We start from the raw sequence: 27,866 nt of genomic DNA on the forward strand, positions 1-27,866 counted from the left end.
TCTTTTCAAAAAAACTTTTTCCGCCGGTTAAGTTGTCGAGGGCTGATTTCTTGTCCTGTGATAAAAAGCCTTCTGTTTCGACGGCCAAACATCTCAGGGGAGCATTTGCAACCGTTTGGCACCATTTTTGAGTGAATTGCCTAAAGTCAGATTTTTCCTAAAATTGTGACCCCGGGTATTGGGATTTTTTCAAAAAAATCTTTTTCCACTGGTTAAGTTTTCGAGGGCTCATTTCTTCTCCTGTGATAAAAAGCCTTCTGTTTCAACCGCCAAACATCTCCGGGGAGCATTTGCAACCGTTTTGCACCATTTTTGAGTGAATTGGCGAAAGTCAGATTTTTCCTGAATTTGAGACCCTGGGGCTTAGGGATTTTTTCAAAAAAATCTTTTTCCCCCGTTTAGGTTGTTGATGGCTGATTTCTTGTCCTGTGAAAAAAAGCCTTCTGTTTCGACCCCCAAACATCTCAGGGGAGCATTTGCAACCGTTTGGCACCATTTTTGAGTGAATTGGCGAAGGTCAGATTTTTCCTGAATTTGTGACCCTGGAGCTTAGGCATTTTTTCAAAAAAATCTTTTTCGGCCGGTTAAGTTGTCGAGGCCTGATTTCTTGTCCTGTGTTAAAATGCCTTCTGTTTCAGCCGCCAAACATCTCAGGGGAGCATTTGCAACCGTTTGGCACCATTTTTGAGTGAATTGCCTAAAGTCAGATTTTTCCTGAAATGGTGACCCCGGGTATTGGGATTTTTTCAAAAAAATCTTTTTCCACCGGTTAAGTATTCGAGGGCTCATTTCTTCTCCTGTGATAAAAAGCCTTCTGTTTCAACCGCCAAACATCTCAGGGGAGCATTTGCAACCGTTTGTCACCATTTTTGAGTGAATTGGCGAAGGTCAGATTTTTCCTGAAATTGTGACCCCGGGGCTGAGGGATTTTTTCAAAAAAATCTTTTTCCGCCGGTTAAGTTGTCGAGGGCTGATTTCTTGTCCTGTGATAAAAAGCCTTCTGTTTCGACCGCCAAACATCTCAGGGGAGCATTTGCAACCGTTTGGCACCATTTTTGAGTGAATTGCCGAAAGTCAGATTTTTGATGAATTTATGACCCCGGGGCTTAGGGATTTTTTCAAAAAAATCTTTTTCCGCCATTTAAGTTGTCGAGGGCTGATTTCTTGTCTTGTGATAAAAAGCCTTCTGTTTCGACTGCCAAACATTTCAGGGGAGCATTTGCAACCGTTTGGCACCATTTCTAAGTGAATTGCCTAAAGTCAGATTTTTCGAGAATTTATGACCCCGGGGCTTAGGGATCTTTTCAAAAAAACTTTTTCCGCCGGTTAAGTTGTCGAGGGCAGATTTCTTGTCCTGTGATAAAAAGCCTTCTGTTTCGACGGCCAAACATCTCGGGAGCATTTGCAACCGTTTGGCACCATTTTTGAGTGAATTGCCTAAAGTCAGATTTTTCCTGAAATTGTGACCCCGGGTATTGGGATTTTTTCAAAAAAATCTTTTTCCACCGGTTAAGTTTTCGAGGGCTCATTTCTTCTCCTGTGATAAAAAGCCTTCTGTTTCAACCGCCAAACATCTCAGGGGAGCATTTGCAACCGTTTGGCACCATTTTTGAGTGAATTGCCTAAAGTCAGATTTTTCCTGAAAAGGTGACCCCGGGTATTGGGATTTTTTCAAAAAAATCTTTTTACGCCGGTTAAGTTGTCGAGGCCTGATTTCTTGTCCTGTGATAAAAAGCCTTCTGTTTCGACGGCCAAACATCTCAGGGGAGCATTTGCAACCGTTTGGCACCATTTTTGAGTGAATTGCCTAAAGTCAGATTTTTCCTGAAATTGTGACCCCTGGTATTGGGATTTTTTCAAAAAAATCTTTTTCCACCGGTTAAGTTTTCAAGGGCTCATTTCTTCTCCTGTGATAAAAAGCCTTCTGTTTCAACCGCGAAACATCTCCGGGGAGCATTTGCAACCGTTTTGCACCATTTTTGAGTGAATTGGCGAAAGTCAGATTTTTCCTGAATTTGAGACCCTGGGGCTTAGGGATTTTTTCAAAAAAATCTTTTTCCGCCGTTTCGGTTGTCGATGGCTGATTTCTTCTCCTGTGATAAAAAGCCTTCTGTTTCGACCCCCAAACATCTCAGGGGAGCATTTGCAACCGTTTGGCACCATTTTTGAGTGAATTGGCGAAGGTCAGATTTTTCCTGAAATTGTGACCCCGGGGCTGAGGGATTTTTTCAAAAAAACTTTTTCCGCCGGTTAAGTTGTCTAGGGCTGATTTCTTGTCCTGTGATAAAAAGCCTTCTGTTTCGACCGCCAAACATCTCCGGGGAGCATTTGCAACCGTTTGGCACCATTTTTGAGTGAATTGGCGAAAGTCAGATTTTTGATGAATTTATGACCCCGGGTATTGGGATTTTTTCAAAAAAATCTTTTTCCGCTGGTTAGGTTGTCGAGGGCTGATTTCTTGTCCTGTGATAAAAAGCCTTCTGTTTCGACCGCCAAACATCTCAGGGGAGCATTTGCAACCGTTTGGTACCATTTTTAAGTGAATTGACTAAAGTCAGATTTTTCCTGAAATTGTGACCCCGGGGCTTAAGCATTTTTTCAAAAAAATCTTTTTCGGCCGGTTAAGTTGTTGAGGGCTGATTTCTTGTCCTGTGATAAAAAGCCTTCTGTTTCGACAGCCAAACATCTCAGGGGAGCATTTGCAACCGCTTGGCACCATTTTTGAGTGGATTGCCTAAAGTCAGATTTTTCCTGAATTTTTGACCCCGGGGCTTAGGGATTTTTTCAAAAAAATCTTTTTCCGCCGGTTAAGTTGTCAAGGGCTGATTTCTTGTCCTGTGATAAAAAGCCTTCTGTTTCGACTGCCAAACATTTCAGGGGAGCATTTGCAACCGTTTGGCACCATTTTTAAGTGAATTGCCTAAAGTCAGATTTTTCCTGAAATTGTGACCCCGGGTATTGGGATTATTTCAAAAAAATCTTTTTCCGCCGGTTAAGTTGTCGATGGCTGATTTCTTCTCCTGTGATAAAAAGCCTTCTGTTTCAACCGCCAAACATCTCAGGGGAGCTTCGGAACCGTTTGGCACCATTTTTGAGTGAATTGCCTAAAGTCAGATTTTTCCTGAATTTGTGACCCTGGGGCTTAGGGATTTTTTCAAAAAAATCTTTTTCCGCCGGTTAAGTTGTCTAGGGCTGATTTCTTTTCCTGTGATAAAAAGCCTTCTGTTTCGACCGCCAAACATCTCAGGGGAGCATTTGCAACCGTTTGGCACCATTTTTGAGTGAATTGCCGAAAGTCAGATTTTTGATGAATTTATGACCCCGGGGCTTAGGGATTTTTTTAAAAAAATCTTTTTCCGCCGGTTAAGTTGTCGAGGGCTGATTTCTTGTCCTGTGATAAAAAGCCTTCTGTTTCGACTGCCAAACATTTCAGGGGAGCATTTGCAACCGTTTGGCACCATTTTTGAGTGAATTGCCTAAAGTCAGATTTTTCCTGAAATTGTGACCCCGGGCATTGGGATTTTTTCAAAAAAATCTTTTTCCGCCGGTTAAGTTGTCGAGACCTGATTTCTTGTCCTGTGATAAAAAGCCTTCTGTGTCGACCGCCAAACATCTCAGGGGAGCATTTACAACCGTTTGGCACCATTTTTGAGTGAATTGCCTAAAGTCAGATTTTTCCTGAATTTGTGACCCCAGGGCTTAGGCATTTTTTCAAAAAAATCTTTTTCCGCCGGTTAAGTTGTCGAGGGCTGATTTCTTGTCCTGTGATAAAAAGCCTTCTGTTTCGACCGCCAAACATCTCAGGGGAGCATTTGCAACCGTTTGGTACCATTTTTAAGTGAATTGACTAAAGTCAGATTTTTCCTGAATTTGTGACCCCGGAGCTTAGGCATTTTTTCAAAAAAATCTTTTTCCGCCGGTTAAGTTGTCGAGGGCTGATTTCTTGTCCTGTGATAAAAAGCCTTCTGTTTCGACCGCCAAACATCTCAGGGGAGCATTTGCAACCGTTTGGCACCATTTTTGAGTGAATTGCCTAAAGTCAGATTTTTCCTGAAATGGTGACCCCGGGTATTGGGATTTTTTCAAAAAAATCTTTTTACGCCGGTTAAGTTGTCGAGGCCTGATTTCTTGTCCTGTGATAAAAAGCCTTCTGTTTCGACGGCCAAACATCTCAGGGGAGCATTTGCAACCGTTTGGCACCATTTTTGAGTGAATTGCCTAAAGTCAGATTTTTCCTGAAATTGTGACCCCGGGTATTGGGATTTTTTCAAAAAAATCTTTTTCCACCGGTTAAGTATTCGAGGGCTCATTTCTTCTCCTGTGATAAAAAGCCTTCTGTTTCGACTGCCAAACATTTCAGGGGAGCATTTGCAACCGTTTGGCACCATTTTTGAGTGAATTGCCTAAAGTCAGATTTTTCGAGAATTTATGACCCCGGGGCTTAGGGATCTTTTCAAAAAAACTTTTTCCGCCGGTTAAGTTGTCTAGGGCTGATTTCTTTTCCTGTGATAAAAAGCCTTCTGTTTCGACCGCCAAACATCTCAGGGGAGCATTTGCAACCGTTTGGCACCATTTTTGAGTGAATTGCCGAAAGTCAGATTTTTGATGAATTTATGACCCCGGGGCTTAGGGATTTTTTTAAAAAAATCTTTTTCCGCCGGTTAAGTTGTCGAGGGCTGATTTCTTGTCCTGTGATAAAAAGCCTTCTGTTTCGACTGCCAAACATTTCAGGGGAGCATTTGCAACCGTTTGGCACCATTTTTGAGTGAATTGCCTAAAGTCAGATTTTTCCTGAAATTGTGACCCCGGGCATTGGGATTTTTTCAAAAAAATCTTTTTCCGCCGGTTAAGTTGTCGAGACCTGATTTCTTGTCCTGTGATAAAAAGCCTTCTGTGTCGACCGCCAAACATCTCAGGGGAGCATTTACAACCGTTTGGCACCATTTTTGAGTGAATTGCCTAAAGTCAGATTTTTCCTGAATTTGTGACCCCAGGGCTTAGGCATTTTTTCAAAAAAATCTTTTTCCGCCGGTTAAGTTGTCGAGGGCTGATTTCTTGTCCTGTGATAAAAAGCCTTCTGTTTCGACCGCCAAACATCTCAGGGGAGCATTTGCAACCGTTTGGTACCATTTTTAAGTGAATTGACTAAAGTCAGATTTTTCCTGAATTTGTGACCCCGGAGCTTAGGCATTTTTTCAAAAAAATCTTTTTCCGCCGGTTAAGTTGTCGAGGGCTGATTTCTTGTCCTGTGATAAAAAGCCTTCTGTTTCGACCGCCAAACATCTCAGGGGAGCATTTGCAACCGTTTGGCACCATTTTTGAGTGAATTGCCTAAAGTCAGATTTTTCCTGAAATGGTGACCCCGGGTATTGGGATTTTTTCAAAAAAATCTTTTTACGCCGGTTAAGTTGTCGAGGCCTGATTTCTTGTCCTGTGATAAAAAGCCTTCTGTTTCGACGGCCAAACATCTCAGGGGAGCATTTGCAACCGTTTGGCACCATTTTTGAGTGAATTGCCTAAAGTCAGATTTTTCCTGAAATTGTGACCCCGGGTATTGGGATTTTTTCAAAAAAATCTTTTTCCACCGGTTAAGTATTCGAGGGCTCATTTCTTCTCCTGTGATAAAAAGCCTTCTGTTTCGACTGCCAAACATTTCAGGGGAGCATTTGCAACCGTTTGGCACCATTTTTGAGTGAATTGCCTAAAGTCAGATTTTTCGAGAATTTATGACCCCGGGGCTTAGGGATCTTTTCAAAAAAACTTTTTCCGCCGGTTAAGTTGTCGAGGGCTGATTTCTTGTCCTGTGATAAAAAGCCTTCTGTTTCGACCGCCAAACATCTCCGGGGAGCATTTGCAACCGTTTGGCACCATTTTTGAGTGAATTGGCGAAAGTCAGATTTTTGATGAATTTATGACCCCGGGTATTGGGATTTTTTCAAAAAAATCTTTTTCCGCTGGTTAGGTTGTCGAGGGCTGATTAATTGTCCTGTGATAAAAAGCCTTCTGTTTCGACGGCCAAACATCTCAGGGGAGCATTTGCAACCGTTTGGCACCAATTTTGAGTGAATTGCCTAAAGTCAGATTTTTCCTGAAATTGTGACCCCGGGTATTGGGATTTTTTCAAAAAAATCTTTTTCCACCGGTTAAGTTTTCGAGGGCTCATTTCTTCTCCTGTGATAAAAAGCCTTCTGTTTCAACTGCCAAACATCTCAGGGGAGCATTTGCAACCGTTTGGCACCATTTTTGAGTGAATTGCCTAAAGTCAGATTTTTCCTGAAAAGGTGACCCCGGGTATTGGGATTTTTTCAAAAAAATCTTTTTACGCCGGTTAAGTTGTCGAGGCCTGATTTCTTGTCCTGTGATAAAAAGCCTTCTGTTTCAACCGCCAAACATCTCCGGGGAGCATTTGCAACCGTTTTGCACCATTTTTGAGTGAATTGGCGAAAGTCAGATTTTTCCTGAATTTGAGACCCTGGGGCTTAGGCATTTTTTCAAAAAAATCTTTTTCCGCCGTTTAGGTTGTCGATGGCTGATTTCTTCTCCTGTGATAAAAAGCCTTCTGTTTCGACCCCCAAACATCTCAGGGGAGCATTTGCAACCGTTTGGCACCATTTTTGAGTGAATTGGCGAAGGTCAGATTTTTCCTGAAATTGTGACCCCGGGGCTGAGGGATTTTTTCAAAAAAACTTTTTCCGCCGGTTAAGTTGTCTAGGGCTGATTTCTTGTCCTGTGATAAAAAGCCTTCTGTTTCGACCGCCAAACATCTCCGGGGAGCATTTGCAACCGTTTGGCACCATTTTTGAGTGAATTGGCGAAAGTCAGATTTTTGATGAATTTATGACCCCGGGTATTGGGATTTTTTCAAAAAAATCTTTTTCTGCTGGTTAGGTTGTCGAGGGCTGATTTCTTGTCCTGTGATAAAAAGCCTTCTGTTTCGACCGCCAAACATCTCAGGGGAGCATTTGCAACCGTTTGGTACCATTTTTAAGTGAATTGACTAAAGTCAGATTTTTCCTGAAATTGTGACCCCGGGGCTTAAGCATTTTTTGAAAAAAATCTTTTTCGGCCGGTTAAGTTGTTGAGGGCTGATTTCTTGTCCTGTGATAAAAAGCCTTCTGTTTCGACAGCCAAACATCTCAGGGGAGCATTTGCAACCGCTTGGCACCATTTTTGAGTGAATTGCCTAAAGTCAGATTTTTCCTGAATTTGTGACCCCGGGGCTTAGGGATTTTTTCAAAAAAATCTTTTTCCTCCGGTTAAGTTGTCAAGGGCTGATTTCTTGTCCTGTGATAAAAAGCCTTCTGTTTCGACTGCCAAACATTTCAGGGGAGCATTTGCAACCGTTTGGCACCATTTTTAAGTGAATTGCCTAAAGTCAGATTTTTCCTGAAATTGTGACCCCGGGTATTGGGATTTTTTCAAAAAAATCTTTTTCCGCCGGTTAAGTTGTCGATGGCTGATTTCTTCTCCTGTGATAAAAAGCCTTCTGTTTCAACCGCCAAACATCTCAGGGGAGCTTTGGAACCGTTTGGCACCATTTTTGAGTGAATTGCCTAAAGTCAGATTTTTCCTGAATTTGTGACCCTGGGGCTTAGGGATTTTTTCAAAAAAATCTTTTTCCGCCGGTTAAGTTGTCTAGGGCTGATTTCTTTTCCTGAGATAAAAAGCCTTCTGTTTCGACCGCCAAACATCTCAGGGGAGCATTTGCAACCGTTTGGCACCATTTTTGAGTGAATTGCCGAAAGTCAGATTTTTGATGAATTTATGACCCCGGGGCTTAGGGATTTTTTCAAAAAAATCTTTTTCCGCCGGTTAAGTTGTCGAGGCCTGATTTCTTGTCCTGTGATAAAAAGCCTTCTGTTTCAACCGCCAAACATCTCAGGGGAGCATTTGCAACCGTTTGGCACCATTTTTGAGTGAATTGCCTAAAGTCAGATTTTTCCTGAAATGGTGACCCCGGGTATTGGGATTTTTTCAAAAAAATCTTTTTACGCCGGTTAAGTTGTCGAGGCCTGATTTCTTGTCCTGTGATAAAAAGCCTTCTGTTTCGACGGCCAAACATCTCAGGGGAGCATTTGCAACCGTTTGGCACCATTTTTGAGTGAATTGCCTAAAGTCAGATTTTTCCTGAAATTGTGACCCCGGGTATTGGGATTTTTTTCAAAAAAATCTTTTTCCACCGGTTAAGTTTTCGAGGGCTCATTTCTTCTCCTGTGATAAAAAGCCTTCTGTTTCGACGGCCAAACATCTCAGGGGAGCTTTGGAACCGTTTGGCACCATTTTTGAGTGAATTGCCTAAAGTCAGATTTTTCGAGAATTTGTGACCCCGGGGCTTAGGGATTTTTTCAAAAAAATCTTTTTCCGCCGGTTAAGTTGTCTAGGGCTGATTTCTTGTCCTGTGATAAAAAGCCTTCTGTTTCGACCGCCAAACATCTCAGGGGAGGTTTGGAACCGTTTGGCACCATTTTTGAGTGAATTGGCGAAAGTCAGATTTTTGATGAATTTATGACCCCGGGGCTTAGGGATTTTTTCAAAAAAATCTTTTTCCGCCGGTTAAGTTGTCGAGACCTGATTTCTTGTCCTGTGATAAAAAGCCTTCTGTTTCGACGGCCAAACATCTCAGGGGAGCATTTGCAACCGTTTGGCACCAATTTTGAGTGAATTGCCTAAAGTCAGATTTTTCCTGAAATTGTGACCCCGGGTATTGGGATTTTTTCAAAAAAATCTTTTTCCACCGGTTAAGTTTTCGAGGGCTCATTTCTTCTCCTGTGATAAAAAGCCTTCTGTTTCAACTGCCAAACATCTCAGGGGAGCATTTGCAACCGTTTGGCACCATTTTTGAGTGAATTGCCTAAAGTCAGATTTTTCCTGAATTTGAGACCCTGGGGCTTAGGGATTTTTTCAAAAAAATCTTTTTCCGCCGTTTAGGTTGTCGATGGCTGATTTCTTCTCCTGTGATAAAAAGCCTTCTGTTTCGACCCCCAAACATCTCAGGGGAGCATTTGCAACCGTTTGGCACCATTTTTGAGTGAATTGGCGAAGGTCAGATTTTTCCTGAAATTGTGACCCCGGGGCTGAGGGATTTTTTCAAAAAAACTTTTTCCGCCGGTTAAGTTGTCTAGGGCTGATTTCTTGTCCTGTGATAAAAAGCCTTCTGTTTCGACCGCCAAACATCTCCGGGGAGCATTTGCAACCGTTTGGCACCATTTTTGAGTGAATTGGCGAAAGTCAGATTTTTGATGAATTTATGACCCCGGGTATTGGGATTTTTTCAAAAAAATCTTTTTCCGCTGGTTAGGTTGTCGAGGGCTGATTTCTTGTCCTGTGATAAAAAGCCTTCTGTTTCGACCGCCAAACATCTCAGGGGAGCATTTGCAACCGTTTGGTACCATTTTTAAGTGAATTGACTAAAGTCAGATTTTTCCTGAAATTGTGACCCCGGGGCTTAAGCATTTTTTGAAAAAAATCTTTTTCGGCCGGTTAAGTTGTTGAGGGCTGATTTCTTGTCCTGTGATAAAAAGCCTTCTGTTTCGACAGCCAAACATCTCAGGGGAGCATTTGCAACCGCTTGGCACCATTTTTGAGTGAATTGCCTAAAGTCAGATTTTTCCTGAATTTGTGACCCCGGGGCTTAGGGATTTTTTCAAAAAAATCTTTTTCCGCCGGTTAAGTTGTCGATGGCTGATTTCTTCTCCTGTGATAAAAAGCCTTCTGTTTCAACCGCCAAACATCTCAGGGGAGCTTTGGAACCGTTTGGCACCATTTTTGAGTGAATTGCCTAAAGTCAGATTTTTCCTGAATTTGTGACCCTGGGGCTTAGGGATTTTTTCAAAAAAATCTTTTTCCGCCGGTTAAGTTGTCGATGGCTGATTTCTTCTCCTGTGATAAAAAGCCTTCTGTTTCAACCGCCAAACATCTCAGGGGAGCTTTGGAACCGTTTGGCACCATTTTTGAGTGAATTGCCTAAAGTCAGATTTTTCCTGAAATTGTGACCCCGGGTATTGGGATTTTTTCAAAAAAATCTTTTTCCGCCGGTTAAGTTGTCGATGGCTGATTTCTTCTCCTGTGATAAAAAGCCTTCTGTTTCAACCGCCAAACATCTCAGGGGAGCTTTGGAACCGTTTGGCACCATTTTTGAGTGAATTGCCTAAAGTCAGATTTTTCCTGAATTTGTGACCCTGGGGCTTAGGGATTTTTTCAAAAAAATCTTTTTCCGCCGGTTAAGTTGTCTAGGGCTGATTTCTTTTCCTGTGATAAAAAGCCTTCTGTTTCGACCGCCAAACATCTCAGGGGAGCATTTGCAACCGTTTGGCACCATTTTTGAGTGAATTGCCGAAAGTCAGATTTTTGATGAATTTATGACCCCGGGGCTTAGGGATTTTTTCAAAAAAATCTTTTTCCGCCGGTTAAGTTGTCGAGGGCTGATTTATTGTCCTGTGATAAAAAGCCTTCTGTTTCAACCGCCAAACATTTCAGGGGAGCATTTGCAACCGTTTGGCACCATTTTTGAGTGAATTGCCTAAAGTCAGATTTTTCCTGAAATGGTGACCCCGGGTATTGGGATTTTTTCAAAAAAATCTTTTTACGCCGGTTAAGTTTTCGAGGGCTCATTTCTTCTCCTGTGATAAAAAGCCTTCTGTTTCGACGGCCAAACATCTCAGGGGAGCTTTGGAACCGTTTGGCACCATTTTTGAGTGAATTGCCTAAAGTCAGATTTTTCGAGAATTTGTGACCCCGGGTATTGGGATTTTTTCAAAAAAATCTTTTTCCGCCGGTTAAGTTGTCTAGGGCTGATTTCTTGTCCTGTGATAAAAAGCCTTCTGTTTCGACCGCCAAACATCTCAGGGGAGGTTTGGAACCGTTTGGCACCATTTTTGAGTGAATTGCCGAAAGTCAGATTTTTGATGAATTTATGACCCCGGGGCTTAGGGATTTTTTCAAAAAAAGCTTTTTCCGCGGGTTAAGTTGTTGAGGGCTGATTTCTTGTCCTGTGATAAAAAGCCTTCTGTTTCGACTGCCAAACATTTCAGGGGAGCATTTGCAACCGTTTGGCACCATTTTTAAGTGAATTGCCTAAAGTCAGATTTTTCCTGAAATTGTGACCCCCGGGCATTGGGATTTTTTCAAAAAATTATTTTTCCACCGGTTAAGTTGTCGAGGGCTGATTTCTTGTCTTGTGCTAAAAATCCTTCTGTGTCGACCGCCAAACATCTAAGGGTTGCATTTACAACCGTTTGGCACCATTTTTGAGTGAATTGCCTAAAGTCAGATTTTTCCTGAAATGGTGACCCCGGAGCTTAGGCATTTTTTCAAAAAAATCTTTTTCGGCCGGTTAAGTTGTCGAGGCCTGATTTCTTGTCCTGTGATAAAAAGCCTTCTGTTTCAACCGCCAAACATCTCAGGGGAGCATTTGCAACCGTTTGGCACCATTTTTGAGTGAATTGCCTAAAGTCAGATTTTTCCTGAAATGGTGACCCCGGGTATTGGGATTTTTTCAAAAAAATCTTTTTACGCCGGTTAAGTTGTCGAGGCCTGATTTCTTGTCCTGTGATAAAAAGCCTTCTGTTTCGACGGCCAAACATCTCAGGGGAGCATTTGCAACCGTTTGGCACCATTTTTGAGTGAATTGCCTAAAGTCAGATTTTTCCTGAAATTGTGACCCCGGGTATTGGGATTTTTTTCAAAAAAATCTTTTTCCACCGGTTAAGTTTTCGAGGGCTCATTTCTTCTCCTGTGATAAAAAGCCTTCTGTTTCGACGGCCAAACATCTCAGGGGAGCTTTGGAACCGTTTGGCACCATTTTTGAGTGAATTGCCTAAAGTCAGATTTTTCGAGAATTTGTGACCCCGGGGCTTAGGGATTTTTTCAAAAAAATCTTTTTCCGCCGGTTAAGTTGTCTAGGGCTGATTTCTTGTCCTGTGATAAAAAGCCTTCTGTTTCGACCGCCAAACATCTCAGGGGAGGTTTGGAACCGTTTGGCACCATTTTTGAGTGAATTGCCGAAAGTCAGATTTTTGATGAATTTATGACCCCGGGGCTTAGGGATTTTTTCAAAAAAATCTTTTTCCGCCGGTTAAGTTGTCGAGACCTGATTTCTTGTCCTGTGATAAAAAGCCTTCTGTTTCAACCGCCAAACATCTCAGGGGAGCATTTGCAACCGTTTGGCACCATTTTTGAGTGAATTGCCTAAAGTCAGATTTTTCCTGAAATTGTGACCCCGGGTATTGGGATTTTTTCAAAAAAATCTTTTTCCACCGGTTAAGTATTCGAGGGCTCATTTCTTCTCCTGTGATAAAAAGCCTTCTGTTTCGACTGCCAAACATTTCAGGGGAGCATTTGCAACCGTTTGGCACCATTTTTGAGTGAATTGCCTAAAGTCAGATTTTTCGAGAATTTATGACCCCGGGGCTTAGGGATCTTTTCAAAAAAACTTTTTCCGCCGGTTAAGTTGTCGAGGGCTGATTTCTTGTCCTGTGATAAAAAGCCTTCTGTTTCGACCGCCAAACATCTCCGGGGAGCATTTGCAACCGTTTGGCACCATTTTTGAGTGAATTGGCGAAAGTCAGATTTTTGATGAATTTATGACCCCGGGTATTGGGATTTTTTCAAAAAAATCTTTTTCCGCTGGTTAGGTTGTCGAGGGCTGATTTCTTGTCCTGTGATAAAAAGCCTTCTGTTTCGACGGCCAAACATCTCAGGGGAGCATTTGCAACCGTTTGGCACCAATTTTGAGTGAATTGCCTAAAGTCAGATTTTTCCTGAAATTGTGACCCCGGGTATTGGGATTTTTTCAAAAAAATCTTTTTCCACCGGTTAAGTTTTCGAGGGCTCATTTCTTCTCCTGTGATAAAAAGCCTTCTGTTTCAACTGCCAAACATCTCAGGGGAGCATTTGCAACCGTTTGGCACCATTTTTGAGTGAATTGCCTAAAGTCAGATTTTTCCTGAAAAGGTGACCCCGGGTATTGGGATTTTTTCAAAAAAATCTTTTTACGCCGGTTAAGTTGTCGAGGCCTGATTTCTTGTCCTGTGATAAAAAGCCTTCTGTTTCAACCGCCAAACATCTCCGGGGAGCATTTGCAACCGTTTTGCACCATTTTTCAGTGAATTGGCGAAAGTCAGATTTTTCCTGAATTTGAGACCCTGGGGCTTAGGGATTTTTTCAAAAAAATCTTTTTCCGCCGTTTAGGTTGTCGATGGCTGATTTCTTCTCCTGTGATAAAAAGCCTTCTGTTTCGACCCCCAAACATCTCAGGGGAGCATTTGCAACCGTTTGGCACCATTTTTGAGTGAATTGGCGAAGGTCAGATTTTTCCTGAAATTGTGACCCCGGGGCTGAGGGATTTTTTCAAAAAAACTTTTTCCGCCGGTTAAGTTGTCTAGGGCTGATTTCTTGTCCTGTGATAAAAAGCCTTCTGTTTCGACCGCCAAACATCTCCGGGGAGCATTTGCAACCGTTTGGCACCATTTTTGAGTGAATTGGCGAAAGTCAGATTTTTGATGAATTTATGACCCCGGGTATTGGGATTTTTTCAAAAAAATCTTTTTCCGCTGGTTAGGTTGTCGAGGGCTGATTTCTTGTCCTGTGATAAAAAGCCTTCTGTTTCGACCGCCAAACATCTCAGGGGAGCATTTGCAACCGTTTGGTACCATTTTTAAGTGAATTGACTAAAGTCAGATTTTTCCTGAAATTGTGACCCCGGGGCTTAAGCATTTTTTGAAAAAAATCTTTTTCGGCCGGTTAAGTTGTTGAGGGCTGATTTCTTGTCCTGTGATAAAAAGCCTTCTGTTTCGACAGCCAAACATCTCAGGGGAGCATTTGCAACCGCTTGGCACCATTTTTGAGTGAATTGCCTAAAGTCAGATTTTTCCTGAATTTGTGACCCCGGGGCTTAGGGATTTTTTCAAAAAAATCTTTTTCCGCCGGTTAAGTTGTCAAGGGCTGATTTCTTGTCCTGTGATAAAAAGCCTTCTGTTTCGACTGCCAAACATTTCAGGGGAGCATTTGCAACCGTTTGGCACCATTTTTAAGTGAATTGCCTAAAGTCAGATTTTTCCTGAAATTGTGACCCCGGGTATTGGGATTTTTTCAAAAAAATCTTTTTCCGCCGGTTAAGTTGTCGATGGCTGATTTCTTCTCCTGTGATAAAAAGCCTTCTGTTTCGACCGCCAAACATCTCAGGGGAGCATTTGCAACCGTTTGTCACCATTTTTGAGTGAATTGCCTAAAGTCAGATTTTTCCTGAATTTGTGACCCCAGGGCTTAGGCATTTTTTCAAAAAAATCTTTTTCCGCCGGTTAAGTTGTCGAGGGCTGATTTCTTGTCCTGTGATAAAAAGCCTTCTGTTTCGACCGCCAAACATCTCAGGGGAGCATTTGCAACCGTTTGGTACCATTTTTAAGTGAATTGCCTAAAGTCAGATTTTTCCTGAATTTGTGACCCCGGAGCTTAGGCATTTTTTCAAAAAAATCTTTTTCCACCGGTTAAGTTTTCGAGGGCTCATTTCTTCTCCTGTGATAAAAAGCCTTCTGTTTCAACCGCCAAACATCTCAGGGGAGCATTTGCAACCGTTTGTCACCATTTTTGAGTGAATTGGCGAAGGTCAGATTTTTCCTGAAATTGTGACCCCGGGTATTGGGATTTTTTCAAAAAAATCTTTTTCCGCTGGTTAGGTTGTCGAGGCCTGATTTCTTGTCCTGTGATAAAAAGCCTTCTGTTTCGACGGCCAAACATCTCAGGGGAGCATTTGCAACCGTTTGGCACCATTTTAAAGTGAATTGCCTAAAGTCAGATTTTTCCTGAAATTGTGACCCCGGGTATTGGGATTTTTTCAAAAAAATCTTTTTCCACCGGTTAAGTTTTCGAGGGCTCATTTCTTCTCCTGTGATAAAAAGCCTTCTGTTTCAACCGCCAAACATCTTGGGAGCATTTGCAACCGTTTGTCACCATTTTTGAGTGAATTGGCGAAGGTCAGATTTTTCCTGAAATTGTGACCCCGGGGCTGAGGGATTTTTTCAAAAAAATCTTTTTCCGCCGGTTAAGTTGTCGAGGGCTGATTTCTTGTCCTGTGATAAAAAGCCCTCTATTTCGACTGCCAAACATTTCAGGGGAGCATTTGCGACCGTTTGGCACCATTTTTGAGTGAATTGCCGAAAGTCAGATTTTTCCTGAAATTGTGACCCCGGGTATTGGGATTTTTTCAAAAAAATCTTTTTCCGCTGGTTAGGTGGTCGAGGGCTGATTTCTTCTCCTGTGATAAAAAGCCTTCTGTTTCAACCGCCAAACATCTCAGGGGAGCTTTGGAACCGTTTGGCAACATTTTTGAGTGAATTGCCGAAAGTCAGATTTTTGATGAATTTATGACCCCGGGGCTTAGGGATTTTTTCAAAAAAATCTTTTTCCGCCGGTTAAGTTGTCGAGGGCTGATTTCTTGTCTTGTGATAAAAAGCCTTCTGTTTCGACTGCCAAACATTTCAGGGGAGCATTTGCAACCGTTTGGCACCATTTTTAAGTGAATTGCCTAAAGTCAGATTTTTCGAGAATTTGTGACCCCGGGGCTTAGGGATCTTTTCAAAAAAACTTTTTGCGCCGGTTAAGTTGTCTAGGGCTGATTTCTTGTCCTGTGATAAAAAGCCTTCTGTTTCAACCGCCAAACATCTCCGGGGAGCATTTGCAACCGTTTGGCACCATTTTTGAGTGAGTTGCCTAAAGTCAGATTTTTCGAGAATTTGTGACCCCGGGTATTGGGATTTTTTCAAAAAAATCTTTTTACGCCGGTTAAGTTGTCGAGGCCTGATTTCTTGTCCTGTGATAAAAAGCTTTCTGTTTCGAAGGCCAAACATTTCAGGGGAGCATTTGCAACCGTTTGGCACCATTTTTGAGTGAATTGCCTAAAGTCAGATTTTTCCTGAATTTGTGACCCCGGGTATTGGGATTTTTTCAAAAAAATCTTTTTCCACCGGTTAAGTTTTCGAGGGCTCATTTCTTCTCCTGTGATAAAAAGCCTTCTGTTTCAACCGCCAAACATCTCAGGGGAGCATTTGCAACCGTTTGTCACCATTTTTGAGTGAATTGGCGAAGGTCAGATTTTTCCTGAAATTGTGACCCCGGGGCTGAGGGATTTTTTCAAAAAAATCTTTTTCCGCCGGTTAAGTTGTCGAGGGCTGATTTCTTGTCCTGTGATAGAAAGCCTTCTGTTTCGACCGCCAAACATCTCAGGGGAGCATTTGCAACCCTTTGGCACCATTTTTGAGTGAATTGCCGAAAGTCAGATTTTTGATGAATTTATGACCCCGGGGCTTAGGGATTTTTTGAAAAAAATCTTTTTCCGCCGGTTAAGTTGTTGAGGGCTGATTTCTTGTCCTGTGATAAAAAGCCTTCTGTTTCGACAGCCAAACATCTCAGGGGAGCATTTGCAACCGTTTGGCACCATTTTTGAGTGAATTGGCGAAGGTCAGATTTTTCCTGAAATTGTGACCACGGGGCTGGGGGATTTTTTCAAAAAAATCTTTTTCCGCCGGTTAAGTTGTCGAGGGCTGATTTCTTGTCCTGTGATAAAAAGCCTTCTGTGTCGACCGCCAAACATCTCAGGGGAGCATTTGCAACCGTTTGGTACCATTTTTAAGTGAATTGACTAAAGTCAGATTTTTCCTGAATTTGTGACCCCGGAGCTTAGGCATTTTTTCAAAAAAATCTTTTTCCACCGGTTAAGTTTTCGAGGGCTCATTTCTTCTCCTGTGATAAAAAGCCTTCTGTTTCAACCGCCAAACATCTCAGGGGAGCATTTGCAACCGTTTGTCACCATTTTTGAGTGAATTGGCGAAGGTCAGATTTTTCCTGAAATTGTGACCCCGGGTATTGGGATTTTTTCAAAAAAATCTTTTTCCGCTGGTTAGGTTGTCGAGGTCTGATTTCTTGTCCTGTGATAAAAAGCCTTCTGTTTCGACGGCCAAACATCTCAGGGGAGCATTTGCAATCGTTTGGCACCATTTTAAAGTGAATTGCCTAAAGTCAGATTTTTCCTGAAATTGTGACCCCGGGTATTGGGATTTTTTTCAAAAAAATCTTTTTCCACCGGTTAAGTTTTCGAGGGCTCATTTCTTCTCCTGTGATAAAAAGCCTTCTGTTTCAACCGCCAAACATCTTGGGAGCATTTGCAACCGTTTGTCACCATTTTTGAGTGAATTGGCGAAGGTCAGATTTTTCCTGAAATTGTGACCCCGGGGCTGAGGGATTTTTTCAAAAAAATCTTTTTCCGCCGGTTAAATTGTCGAGGGCTGATTTCTTGTCCTGTGATAAAAAGCCTTCTGTTTCGACCGCCAAACATCTCAGGGGAGCATTTGAAACCGTTTGTCACCATTTTTGAGTGAATTGGCGAAGGTCAGATTTTTCCTGAAATTGTGACCCCGGGTATTGGGATTTTTTCAAAAAAATCTTTTTCCGCTGGTTAGGTGGTCGAGGGCTGATTTCTTCTCCTGTGATAAAAAGCCTTCTGTTTCAACCGCCAAACATCTCAGGGGAGCTTTGGAACCGTTTGGCAACATTTTTGAGTGAATTGCCGAAAGTCAGATTTTTGATGAATTTATGACCCCGGGGCTGAGGGATTTTTTCAAAAAAATCTTTTTCCGCCGGTTAAGTTGTCGAGGGCTGATTTCTTGTCTTGTGATAAAAAGCCTTCTGTTTCGACTGCCAAACATTTCAGGGGAGCATTTGCAACCGTTTGGCACCATTTTTAAGTGAATTGCCTAAAGTCAGATTTTTCGAGAATTTGTGACCCCGGGGCTTAGGGATTTTTTCAAAAAAATCTTTTTCCGCCGTTTAGGTTGTCGATGGCTGATTTCTTCTCCTGTGATAAAAAGCCTTCTGTTTCGACCCCCAAACATCTCAGGGGAGCATTTGCAACCGTTTGGCACCATTTTTGAGTGAATTGGCGAAGGTCAGATTTTTCCTGAAATTGTGACCCCGGGGCTGAGGGATTTTTTCAAAAAAACTTTTTCCGCCGGTTAAGTTGTCTAGGGCTGATTTCTTGTCCTGTGATAAAAAGCCTTCTGTTTCGACCGCCAAACATCTCCGGGGAGCATTTGCAACCGTTTGGCACCATTTTTGAGTGAATTGGCGAAAGTCAGATTTTTGATGAATTTATGACCCCGGGTATTGGGATTTTTTCAAAAAAATCTTTTTCCGCTGGTTAGGTTGTCGAGGGCTGATTTCTTGTCCTGTGATAAAAAGCCTTCTGTTTCGACCGCCAAACATCTCAGGGGAGCATTTGCAACCGTTTGGTACCATTTTTAAGTGAATTGACTAAAGTCAGATTTTTCCTGAAATTGTGACCCCGGGGCTTAAGCATTTTTTGAAAAAAATCTTTTTCGGCCGGTTAAGTTGTTGAGGGCTGATTTCTTGTCCTGTGATAAAAAGCCTTCTGTTTCGACAGCCAAACATCTCAGGGGAGCATTTGCAACCGCTTGGCACCATTTTTGAGTGAATTGCCTAAAGTCAGATTTTTCCTGAATTTGTGACCCCGGGGCTTAGGGATTTTTTCAAAAAAATCTTTTTCCGCCGGTTAAGTTGTCAAGGGCTGATTTCTTGTCCTGTGATAAAAAGCCTTCTGTTTCGACTGCCAAACATCTCAGGGGAACATTTGCAACCGTTTGGCACCATTTTTGAGTGAATTGCCTAAAGTCAGATTTTTCCTGAAATTGTGACCCCGGGGCTTAGGGATTTTTTCAAAAAAATCTTTTTCCGCCGGTTAAGTTGTCGAGGGCTGATTTCTTGTCTTGTGATAAAAAGCCTTCTGTTTCGACTGCCAAACATTTCAGGGGAGCATTTGCAACCGTTTGGCACCATTTTTAAGTGAATTGCCTAAAGTCAGATTTTTCGAGAATTTGTGACCCCGGGGCTTAGGGATCTTTTCAAAAAAACTTTTTGCGCCGGTTAAGTTGTCTAGGGCTGATTTCTTGTCCTGTGATAAAAAGCCTTCTGTTTCAACCGCCAAACATCTCCGGGGAGCATTTGCAACCGTTTGGCACCATTTTTGAGTGAATTGCCTAAAGTCAGATTTTTCCTGAAATGGTGACCCCGGGTATTGGGATTTTTTCAAAAAAATCTTTTTACGCCGGTTAAGTTGTCGAGGCCTGATTTCTTGTCCTGTGATAAAAAGCCTTCTGTTTCGAAGGCCAAACATTTCAGGGGAGCATTTGCAACCGTTTGGCACCATTTTTGAGTGAATTGCCTAAAGTCAGATTTTTCCTGAATTTGTGACCCCGGGTATTGGGATTTTTTCAAAAAAATCTTTTTCCACCGGTTAAGTTTTCGAGGGCTCATTTCTTCTCCTGTGATAAAAAGCCTTCTGTTTCAACCGCCAAACATCTCAGGGGAGCATTTGCAACCGTTTGTCACCATTTTTGAGTGAATTGGCGAAGGTCAGATTTTTCCTGAAATTGTGACCCCGGGGCTGAGGGATTTTTTCAAAAAAATCTTTTTCCGCCGGTTAAGTTGTCTAGGGCTGATTTCTTGTCCTGTGATAAAAAGCCTTCTGTTTCGACCGCCAAACATCTCAGGGGAGCATTTGCAACGCTTTGGCACCATTTTTGAGTGAATTGCCGAAAGTCAGATTTTTGATGAATTTATGACCCCGGGGCTTAGGGATTTTTTCAAAAAAATCTTTTTCCGCCGGTTAAGTTGTCGAGGCCTGATTTCTTGTCCTGTGATAAAAAGCCTTCTGTTTCGACCCCCAAACATCTCAGGGGAGCATTTGCAACCGTTTGGCACCATTTTTGAGTGAATTGGCGAAGGTCAGATTTTTCCTGAAATTGTGACCACGGGGCTGGGGGATTTTTTCAAAAAAATCTTTTTCCGCCGGTTAAGTTGTCGAGGGCTGATTTCTTGTCCTGTGATAAAAAGCCTTCTGTGTCGACCGCCAAACATCTCAGGGGAGCATTTGCAACCGTTTGGTACCATTTTTAAGTGAATTGACTAAAGTCAGATTTTTCCTGAATTTGTGACCCCGGAGCTTAGGCATTTTTTCAAAAAAATCTTTTTCCACCGGTTAAGTTTTCGAGGGCTCATTTCTTCTCCTGTGATAAAAAGCCTTCTGTTTCAACCGCCAAACATCTCAGGGGAGCATTTGCAACCGTTTGTCACCATTTTTGAGTGAATTGGCGAAGGTCAGATTTTTCCTGAAATTGTGACCCCGGGTATTGGGATTTTTTCAAAAAAATCTTTTTCCGCTGGTTAGGTTGTCGAGGCCTGATTTCTTGTCCTGTGATAAAAAGCCTTCTGTTTCGACGGCCAAACATCTCAGGGGAGCATTTGCAACCCGTTGGCACCATTTTTAAGTGAATTGCCTAAAGTCAGATTTTTCGAGAATTTGTGACCCCGGGGCTTAGGGATCTTTTCAAAAAAACTTTTTGCGCCGGTTAAGTTGTCTAGGGCTGATTTCTTGTCCTGTGATAAAAAGCCTTCTGTTTCAACCGCCAAACATCTCCGGGGAGCATTTGCAACCGTTTGGCACCATTTTTGAGTGAATTGCCTAAAGTCAGATTTTTCCTGAAATGGTGACCCCGGGTATTGGGATTTTTTCAAAAAAATCTTTTTCCACCGGTTAAGTTTTCGAGGGCTCATTTCTTCTCCTGTGATAAAAAGCCTTCTGTTTCAACCGCCAAACATCTCAGGGGAGCATTTGCAACCGTTTGTCACCATTTTTGAGTGAATTGGCGAAGGTCAGATTTTTCCTGAAATTGTGACCCCGGGGCTGAGGGATTTTTTCAAAAAATCTTTTTCCGCCGGTTAAGTTGTCTAGGGCTGATTTCTTGTCCTGTGATAAAAAGCGTTCTGTTTCGACCGCCAAACATCTCAGGGGAGCATTTGCAACCCTTTGGCACCATTTTTGAGTGAATTGCCGAAAGTCAGATTTTTGATGAATTTATGACCCCGGGGCTTAGGGATTTTTTCAAAAAAATCTTTTTCCGCCGGTTAAGTTGTCGAGGGCTGATTTCTTGTCCTGTGATAAAAAGCCTTCTGTTTCGACTGCCAAACATTTCAGGGGAGCATTTGCAACCGTTTGGCACCATTTTTAAGTGAATTGCCTAAAGTCAGATTTTTCGAGAATTTGTGACCCCGGGGCTTAGGGAGCTTTTCAAAAAAATCTTTTTACGCTGGTTAAGTTGTCGAGGCCTGATTTCTTGTCCTGTGATAAAAAGCCTTCTGTTTCGAAGGCCAAACATTTCAGGGGAGCATTTGCAACCGTTTGGCACCATTTTTGAGTGAATTGCCTAAAGTCAGATTTTTCCTGAATTTGTGACCCCGGGTATTGGGATTTTTTCAAAAAAATCTTTTTCCACCGGTTAAGTTTTTGAGGGCTCATTTCTTCTCCTGTGATAAAAAGCCTTCTGTTTCAACCGCCAAACATCTCAGGGGAGCATTTGCAACCGTTTGTCACCATTTTTGAGTGAATTGGCGAAGGTCAGATTTTTCCTGAAATTGTGACCCCGGGTATTGGGATTTTTTCAAAAAAATCTTTTTCCGCTGGTTAGGTGGTCGAGGGCTGATTTCTTCTCCTGTGATAAAAAGCCTTCTGTTTCAACCGCCAAACATCTCAGGGGAGCTTTGGAACCGTTTGGCAACATTTTTGAGTGAATTGCCGAAAGTCAGATTTTTCCTGAATTTGTGACCCCGGGTATTGGGATTTTTTCAAAAAAATCTTTTTCCACCGGTTAAGTTTTCGAGGGCTGATTTCTTCTCCTGTGATAAAAAGCCTTCTGTTTCGACTGCCAAACATTTCAGGGGAGCATTTGCAACCGTTTGGCACCATTTTTAAGTGAATTGCCTAAAGTCAGATTTTTCCTGAATTTGTGACCCCGGGTATTGGGATTTTTTCAAAAAAATCTTTTTCCACCGGTTAAGTTTTCGAGGGCTGATTTCTTCTCCTGTGATAAAAAGCCTTCTGTTTCAACCGCCAAACATCTCAGGGGAGCATTTGCAACCGTTTGTCACCATTTTTGAGTGAATTGGCGAAGGTCAGATTTTTCCTGAAATTGTGACCCCGGGGCTGAGGGATTTTTTCAAAAAAATATTTTTCCGCCGGTTAAGTTGTCTAGGGCTGATTTCTTGTCCTGTGATAAAAAGCCTTCTGTTTCGACCGCCAAACATCTTAGGGGAGCATTTGCCACCATTTGGCACCATTTTTGAGTGAATTGGCGAAAGTCAGATTTTTGATGAATTTATGACCCCGGGTATTGGGATTTTTTCAAAAAAATCTTTTTCCGCTGGTTAGGTTGTCGAGGGCTGATTTCTTGTCCTGTGATAAAAAGCCTTCTGTTTCGACCCCCAAACATCTCAGGGGAGCATTTGCAACCGTTTGGTACCATTTTTAAGTGAATTGACTAAAGTCAGATTTTTCCTGAAATTGTGACCCCGGGGCTTAAGCATTTTTTCAAAAAAATCTTTTTCCGCCGGTTAAGTTGTCGAGGGCTGATTTCTTGTCCTGTGATAAAAAGCCTTCTGTTTCGACCGCCAAACATCTCAGGGGAGCATTTGCAACCGTTTGGCACCGTTTTTGAGTGAATTGCCTAAAGTCAGATTTTTCCTGAATTTGTGACTCCGGGGCTTAGGGATTTTTTCAAAAAAATCTTTTTCCTCCGGTTAAGTTGTCAAGGGCTGATTTCTTGTCCTGTGATAAAAAGCCTTCTGTTTCGACTGCCAAACATCTCAGGGGAGCATTTGCAACCGTTTGGCACCATTTTTAAGTGAATTGCCTAAAGTCAGATTTTTCCTGAAATTGTGACCCCGGGTATTGGGATTTTTTCAAAAAAATCTTTTTCCGCCGGGTAGGTTGTCGATGGCTGATTTCTTCTCCTGTGATAAAAAGCCTTCTGTTTCAACCGCCAAACATCTCAGGGGAGCTTTGGAACCGTTTGGCACCATTTTTGAGTGAATTGCCTAAAGTCAGATTTTTCCTGAATTTGTGACCCCGGGGCTTAGGGATTTTTTCAAAAAATTCTTTTTCCGCCGGTTAAGTTGTCTAGGGCTGATTTCTTGTCCTGTGATAAAAAGCCTTCTGTTTCGACCGCCAAACAATTCAGGGGCGCATTTGCAACCGTTTGGCACCATTTTTGAGTGAATTGCCGAAAGTCAGATTTTTGATGAATTTATGACCCCGGGGCTTAGGGATTTTTTCAAAAAAATCTTTTTCCGCCGGTTAAGTTGTCGAGGCCTGATTTATTGTCCTGTGATAAAAAGCCTTCTGTTTCGACGGCCAAACAGCTCAGGGGAGCATTTGCAACCGTTTGGCACCATTTTTGAGTGAATTGCCTAAAGTCAGATTTTTCCACCGGTTAAGTTTTCGAGGGCTCATTTCTTCTCCTGTGATAAAAAGCCTTCTGTTTCAACCGCCAAACATCTCAGGGGAGCTTTGGAACCGTTTGGCACCATTTTTGAGTGAATTGCCTAAAGTCAGAATTTTGATGAATTTGTGACCCCGGGGCTTAGGGATCTTTTCAAAAAAACTTTTTCCGCCGGTTAAGTTGTCTAGGGCTGATTTCTTGTCCTGTGATAAAAAGCCTTCTGTTTCGACGGCCAAACATCTCAGGGGAGCATTTGCAACCGTTTGGCACCATTTTTGAGTGAATTGCCTAAAGTCAGATTTTTCCTGAAATTGTGACCCCGGGTATTGGGATTTTTTCAAAAAAATCTTTTTCCACCGGTTAAGTTGTCGAGGGCTGATTCCTTGTCCTGTGATAAAAAGCCTTCTGTGTCGACCGCCAAACATCTCAGGGGAGCATCTACAACCGTTTGGTGCCATTTTTGAGTGAATTGCCTAAAGTCAGATTTTTCCTGAATTTGTGACCCCAGGGCTTAGGCATTTTTTCAAAAAAATCTTTTTCCGCCGGTTAAGTTGTCGAGGGCTGATTTCTTGTCCTGTGATAAAAAGCCTTCTGTTTCGACCGCCAAACATCTCAGGGGAGCATTTGCAACCGTTTGGCACCATTTTTGAGTGAATTGCCTAAAGTCAGATTTTTCCTGAAATGGTGACCCCGGGTATTGGGATTTTTTCAAAAAAATCTTTTTACGCCGGTTAAGTTGTCGAGGCCTGATTTCTTGTCCTGTGATAAAAAGCCTTCTGTTTCGACGGCCAAACATCTCAGGGGAGCATTTGCAACCGTTTGGCACCATTTTTGAGTGAATTGCCTAAAGTCAGATTTTTCCTGAATTTGTGACCCCGGGTATTGGGATTTTTTCAAAAAAATCTTTTTCCACCGGTTAAGTTTTCGAGGGCTCATTTCTTCTCCTGTGATAAAAAGCCTTCTGTTTCGACCGCCAAACATTTCAGGGGAGCATTTGCAACCGTTTGGCACCATTTTTGAGTGAATTGCCGAAAGTCAGATTTTTCATGAATTTATGACCCTGGGGCTTAGGGATTTTTTCAAAAAAATCTTTTTCCGCCGGTTAAGTTGTCTAGGGCTGATTTCTTGTCCTGTGATAAAAAGCCTTCTGTTTCGACCGCCAAACATCTCAGGGGAGCATTTGCAACCGTTTGGCACCATTTTTGAGTGAATTGCCTAAAGTCAGATTTTTGATGAATTTATGACCCCGGGTATTGGGATTTTTTCAAAAAAATCTTTTTCCGCTGGTTAGGTTGTCGAGGGCTGATTTCTTGTCCTGTGATAAAAAGCCTTCTGTTTCGACGGCCAAACATCTCAGGGGAGCATTTGCAACCGTTTGGTACCATTTTTAAGTGAATTGACTGAAGTCAGATTTTTCCTGAAATTGTGACCCCGGGGCTTAAGCATTTTTTCAAAAAAATCTTTTTCCGCCGGTTAAGTTGTCGAGGGCTGATTTCTTGTCCTGTGATAAAAAGCCTTCTGTTTTGACCGCCAAACATCTCAGGGGAGCATTTGCAACCGTTTGGCACCATTTTTGAGTGAATTGCCTAAAGTCAGATTTTTCCTGAATTTGTGACCCCGGGGCTTAAGCATTTTTTCAAAAAAATCTTTTTCCGCCGGTTAAGTTGTCGAGGGCTGATTTCTTGTCCTGTGATAAAAAGCCTTCTGTTTCGACCGCCAAACATCTCAGGGGAGCATTTGCAACCGCTTGGCACCATTTTTGAGTGAATTGCCTAAAGTCAGATTTTTCCTGAATTTGTGACCCCGGGGCTTAGGGATTTTTTCAAAAAAATCTTTTTCCGCCGGTTAAGTTGTCGAGGGCTGATTTCTTGTCCTGTGATAAAAAGCCTTCTGTTTCGACTGCCAAACATTTCAGGGGAGCATTTGCAACCGTTTGGCACCATTTTTAAGTGAATTGACTAAAGTCAAATTTTTCCTGAAATTGTGACCCCGGGTATTGGGATTTTTTCAAAAAAATCTTTTTCCGCCGGTTAGGGTGTCGATGGCTGATTTCTTCACCTGTGATAAAAAGCCTTCTGTTTCAACCGCCAAACATCTCAGGGGAGCTTTGGAACCGTTTGGCACCATTTTTGAGTGAATTGCCTAAAGTCAGATTTTCCCTGAATTTCTGACCCCGGGGCTTAGTGATTTTTTCAAAAAAATCTTTTTCCGCCGGTTAAGTTGTCGAGGGCTGATTTCTTGTCCTGTGATAAAAAGCCTTCTGTTTCGACCGCCAAACATCTCAGGGGAGCATTTGCAACCGTTTGGCACCATTTTTGAGTTAATTGCCGAAAGTCAGATTTTTGATGAATTTATGACCCCGGGCCTTAGGGATTTTTTCAAAAAAATCTTTTTCCGCCGGTTAAGTTGTCGAGGGCTGATTTCTTGTCCTGTGATAAAAAGCCCTCTGTTTCGACTGCCAAACATTTCAGGGGAGCATTTGCAACCGTTTGGCACCATTTTTGAGTGAATTGCCGAAAGTCAGATTTTTCATGAATTTAAGACCCCGGGGCTTAGGGATTTTTTCAAAAAAATCTTTTTCCGCCGGTTAAGTTGTCGAGGCCTGATTTCTTGTTCTGTGATAAAAAGCCTTCTGTTTCGACGGCCAAACATCTCAGGGGAGCATTTGCAACCGTTTGGCACCATTTTTGAGTGAATTGCCTAAAGTCAGATTTTTCCTGAAATTGTGACCCCGGGTATTGGGATTTTTTCAAAAAAACTTTTTCCGCCGGTTAAGTTGTCTAGGGCTGATTTCTTGTCCTGTGATAAAAAGCCTTCTGTTTCGACCGCCAAACAATTCAGGGGCGCATTTGCAACCGTTTGGCACCATTTTTGAGTGAATTGCCGAAAGTCAGATTTTTGATGAATTTATGACCCCGGGGCTTAGGGATTTTTTCAAAAAAATCTTTTTCCGCTGGTTAAGTTGTCGAGGGCTGATTTCTTGTCCTGTGATAAAAAGCCTTCTGTTTCGACCGCCAAACATCTCAGGGGAGCATTTGCACCCGTTTGGCACTGTTTTTGAGTGAATTGCCTAAAGTCAGATTTTTCCTGAATTTGTGACTCCGGGGCTTAGGGATTTTTTCAAAAAAATCTTTTTCCTCCGGTTAAGTTGTCAAGGGCTGATTTCTTGTCCTGTGATGAAAAGCCTTCTGTTTCGACTGCCAAACATCTCAGGGGAGCATTTGCAACCGTTTGGCACCATTTTTAAGTGAATTGCCTAAAGTCAGATTTTTCCTGAAATTGTGACCCCGGGTATTGGGATTTTTTCAAAAAAATCTTTTTCCGCCGGTTAGGTTGTCGATGGCTGATTTCTTGTCCTGTGATAAAAAGCCTTCTGTTTCAACCGCCAAACATCTCAGGGGAGCTTTGGAACCGTTTGGCACCATTTTTGAGTGAATTGCCTAAAGTCAGATTTTTCCTGAATTTGTGACCCCGGGGCTTAGGGATTTTTTCAAAAAATTCTTTTTCCGCCGGTTAAGTTGTCTAGGGCTGATTTCTTGTCCTGTGATAAAAAGCCTTCTGTTTCAACCGCCAAACAATTCAGGGGCGCATTTGCAACCGTTTGGCACCATTTTTGAGTGAATTGCCGAAAGTCAGATTTTTGATGAATTTATGACCCCGGGGCTTAGGGATTTTTTCAAAAAAATCTTTTTCCGCCGGTTAAGTTGTCGAGGCCTGATTTCTTGTCCTGTGATAAAAAGCCTTCTGTTTCGACGGCCAAACATCTCAGGGGAGCATTTGCAACCGTTTGGCACCATTTTTGAGTGAATTGCCTAAAGTCAGATTTTTCCTGAAATGGTGAACCCGGGTATTGGGATTTTTTCAAAAAAATCTTTTTACGCCGGTTAAGTTGTCGAGGCCTGATTTATTGTCCTGTGATAAAAAGCCTTCTGTTTCGACGGCCAAACAGCTCAGGGGAGCATTTGCAACCGTTTGGCACCATTTTTGAGTGAATTGCCTAAAGTCAGATTTTTCCTGAAATTGTGACCCCGGGTATTGGGATTTTTTCAAAAAAATCTTTTTCCACCGGTTAAGTTGTCGAGGGCTGATTCCTTGTCCTGTGATAAAAAGCCTTCTGTGTCGACCGCCAAACATCTCAGGGGAGCATCTACAACCGTTTGGTACCATTTTTGAGTGAATTGCCTAAAGTCAGATTTTTCCTGAATTTGTGACCCCAGGGCTTAGGCATTTTTTCAAAAAAATCTTTTTCCGCCGGTTAAGTTGTCGAGGGCTGATTTCTTGTCCTGTGATAAAAAGCCTTCTGTTTCGACCGCCAAACATCTCAGGGGAGCATTTGCAACCGTTTGGCACCATTTTTGAGTGAATTGCCTAAAGTCAGATTTTTCCTGAAATGGTGACCCCGGGTATTGGGATTTTTTCAAAAAAATCTTTTTACGCCGGTTAAGTTGTCGAGGCCTGATTTCTTGTCCTGTGATAAAAAGCCTTCTGTTTCGACGGCCAAACATCTCAGGGGAGCATTTGCAACCG

General features: G+C 42.3%; 1 protein-coding gene and 1 long non-coding RNA gene across 2 annotated transcripts in view; both read left to right on the forward strand.

Annotated features, from left to right (window-relative positions):
* Positions 1–27,866, forward strand: part of LOC309339976 — a 637,095-nt gene that overhangs the window by 111,997 nt on the left and 497,232 nt on the right. The window lies entirely within an intron of this gene.
* CLDN10 (claudin 10) overlaps positions 1–27,866 on the forward strand; it is a 540,011-nt gene that overhangs the window by 38,686 nt on the left and 473,459 nt on the right. The gene's annotated exons all lie outside the window — the stretch shown is intronic.

The sequence above is a fragment of the Podarcis erhardii genome, assembly GCF_964252035.2.
Source record: "Podarcis erhardii genome assembly, chromosome: 4".
Lineage (NCBI taxonomy): Eukaryota > Metazoa > Chordata > Lepidosauria > Squamata > Lacertidae > Podarcis > Podarcis erhardii.